This window comes from Myodes glareolus, chromosome X (genome assembly GCF_982192425.1).
Source record: "Myodes glareolus chromosome X, mMyoGla1.1, whole genome shotgun sequence".
Taxonomy (NCBI): domain Eukaryota; kingdom Metazoa; phylum Chordata; class Mammalia; order Rodentia; family Cricetidae; genus Myodes; species Myodes glareolus.
In genome coordinates this window covers 35,976,378-35,978,797 of record NC_142053.1, presented here as the reverse complement: position 1 = coordinate 35,978,797, position 2,420 = coordinate 35,976,378, and the positions used below count along the sequence as shown (strand labels likewise).

General features: G+C 41.4%; 1 pseudogene; it reads left to right on the top strand.

Annotated features, from left to right (window-relative positions):
- The first annotated feature begins 620 nt into the window (after positions 1-620).
- On the top strand, positions 621-1,294 carry LOC125403685 (ras GTPase-activating protein-binding protein 1 pseudogene; annotated as a pseudogene).
- The last annotated feature ends 1,126 nt before the right edge of the window (positions 1,295-2,420 follow it).

Sequence of the window (2,420 nt, the reverse complement as noted above, 5' to 3'; positions counted from 1 at the left end):
TTTATATTATTAAATGTAAATGTTGACTTTCCCAACCATTACTGGAGATCTACCTATTTATCCCATCCATTTTGTCAGCATTTACTTGGTGCACCATTAGATCCATACTTTTGTTTACAAAGTTTATCATTATTTTATTATATTTATTTATTTAGGTTTTTCAGGAGAGGGTTTCTATGTACAACAACCCTGGCTGTCTTGGAACTTACTTTATAAACCAGGATGACCTCAAACTCACAGAGATTCACCTATCTCTGCATCCTGAGTGCTGGGATTAAAGGTGTGGATAATCACATCTGGCTAATTGTTAATATTTGATGAACTGATACTTTTTCAATATATGTGCTTTTGTTCTTACACCAGTTCTCCACATAAAGTTACATTCCAGTGAGAGATGCCACCACCTCCTCCTGAGCACTAGCGCCAACCTGCTGCTCAGCCCTCCAGGGTTTCCTGATCCCAAGGGGAGTGATTTAATGGAGACAGGCCATTTAGGACTGAATGTTCCAAGGTCTCTCACTCTCTATATTGTTCAGTAGTGGGTCTCTGTATTTGTTCCCATCTACTTCAGGAAGAAGCTGCTCTGATGAGGGCTGAGCAAGGTTGATTCAACCGAAGGGATGATTATGGAGAAGCAGTCTCCTGCTGCTCTGGTGTGAGTTTGTGAGACAGTACTCCACCCTGCTGAACCAGGTCCAGGGCATGCTGCCTAAGTTTTATGGAAAGAACTCTTTCTATGCCCACAGGGGCCTGGATTCCAAAGGTAAGCTAGCAGACATAGTCTGAGGAAAGATGTAACTCCACAAAAAGTGATGTTACAGAATTACAGCAACTGCCAAACGAAGGTTTACTATGGGAACACTCATGTGACTCTGAAAGATGGAATGGTGGTCAGAGTGATCGTCCCACAACAAACAGGCTCTGCAGAGGTTTATGCAGGACTTTGTTCTTGCTCCTGAGGGCTCTGTTGCCAAAAAATTCTATGTTCACAATGACATTTTCAGATACCAAGGTGAGGTCTTGGGTGCTTTGTCACTGAGGCTAAGGAGGAATCTGAAGAAGAAATAGAAGAACCTGAAGAAAAACATCAGACATCTGAGGTCATGCCTGATGATTTGGGAACTTTCTATGATCAGACTGTCAGCAATGATTTGGTGGAGCATTTGGAAAACCCTCTTGTGGAACTAGAGCCAGAACAAGAGAAGGAGCTGGACTTGGAACCTGTGTCCAACATCCTGAGCCTGTAGTGGGGGAAGTTGCTTCTGAGGATGTGCAGAAAAGCACATTCCTATAAATAGCTTTTATTATATTTAGGTATGATCCTTGTATACCCAATCAAACAGAGAAGTTGACCTATGGAATCGAATAGAAGACCCAGATATTAACCCACAAACCTATGAACACTTGATTTACGATAAGAGGGCTAAAGGTATGCAATGGAAGAAGGAAAGCATCTTTAACAAATGGTGCTGGCATAACTGGATGTCAACCTGTAGAAGAATGAAAGTAGATCCATATCTATCACCATGCACAAAAATCAAGTCCAAATGGATTAAAGACATCAACATTAATCCGACCACTTTGAACCTGATAGAAGAGAAAGTGGGAAGTAGTCTACAAGACATAGGCACAGGAGACCACTTCCTAAGCAGAACCCCAGGAGCGCAGACAATAAGAGAAACAATAAATTAATGGGACCTCCTGAAACTGAGAAGCTTCTGTAAAGCAAAGGACACAGTCAGTAAGACAAAAAGGCTACCTTCAGACTAAAGATCTTCACCAACCCCTCATCAGACGAAGGTATGATCTCCAAAATATACAAAGAACTCAAGAAACTAGACACTAAAATCTAATTAACCCAATTAAAAAATGGGGTACTGAACTGAACAGAGAATTCACAACAGATGAACTTCGAATGGCCAGAAGACACTTAAGGACATGCTCAGCCTCCTTAGCAATCAGGGAAATGCAAATCAAAACCACTTTGAGATACCATCTTACACGTGTCAGAATAGCTAAACTCAAAAACACCAATGATAGCCTATGCTGGAGAGGATGTGGAGAGAGGGGAACACTCATCCATTGTTGGTGGGAATGCAAACTTGTACAGTCACTGTGGAAATCAGTGTGGCAGTTTCTCAGGAAACTGGGAGTCAACCTCCCTCAGGAACCAGCAATTCTACTCTTGGGAATATACCCAAGAGATGCCCTATCATACTACAAAAGTATCTGTTCAACTATGTTCATAGCTGCATTATTTGTAATAGCCAGAACCTGGAAACAACCTAGGTGCCCCTCAATAGAAGAATGGCTAAAAAAGGTGTAGAACATATACACATTAGAGTTTTACTCAGCGGTAAAAAGCAATGACATCTCGAATTTTGCATGCAAATGGATGGACATAGAAAACGCTTTACTGA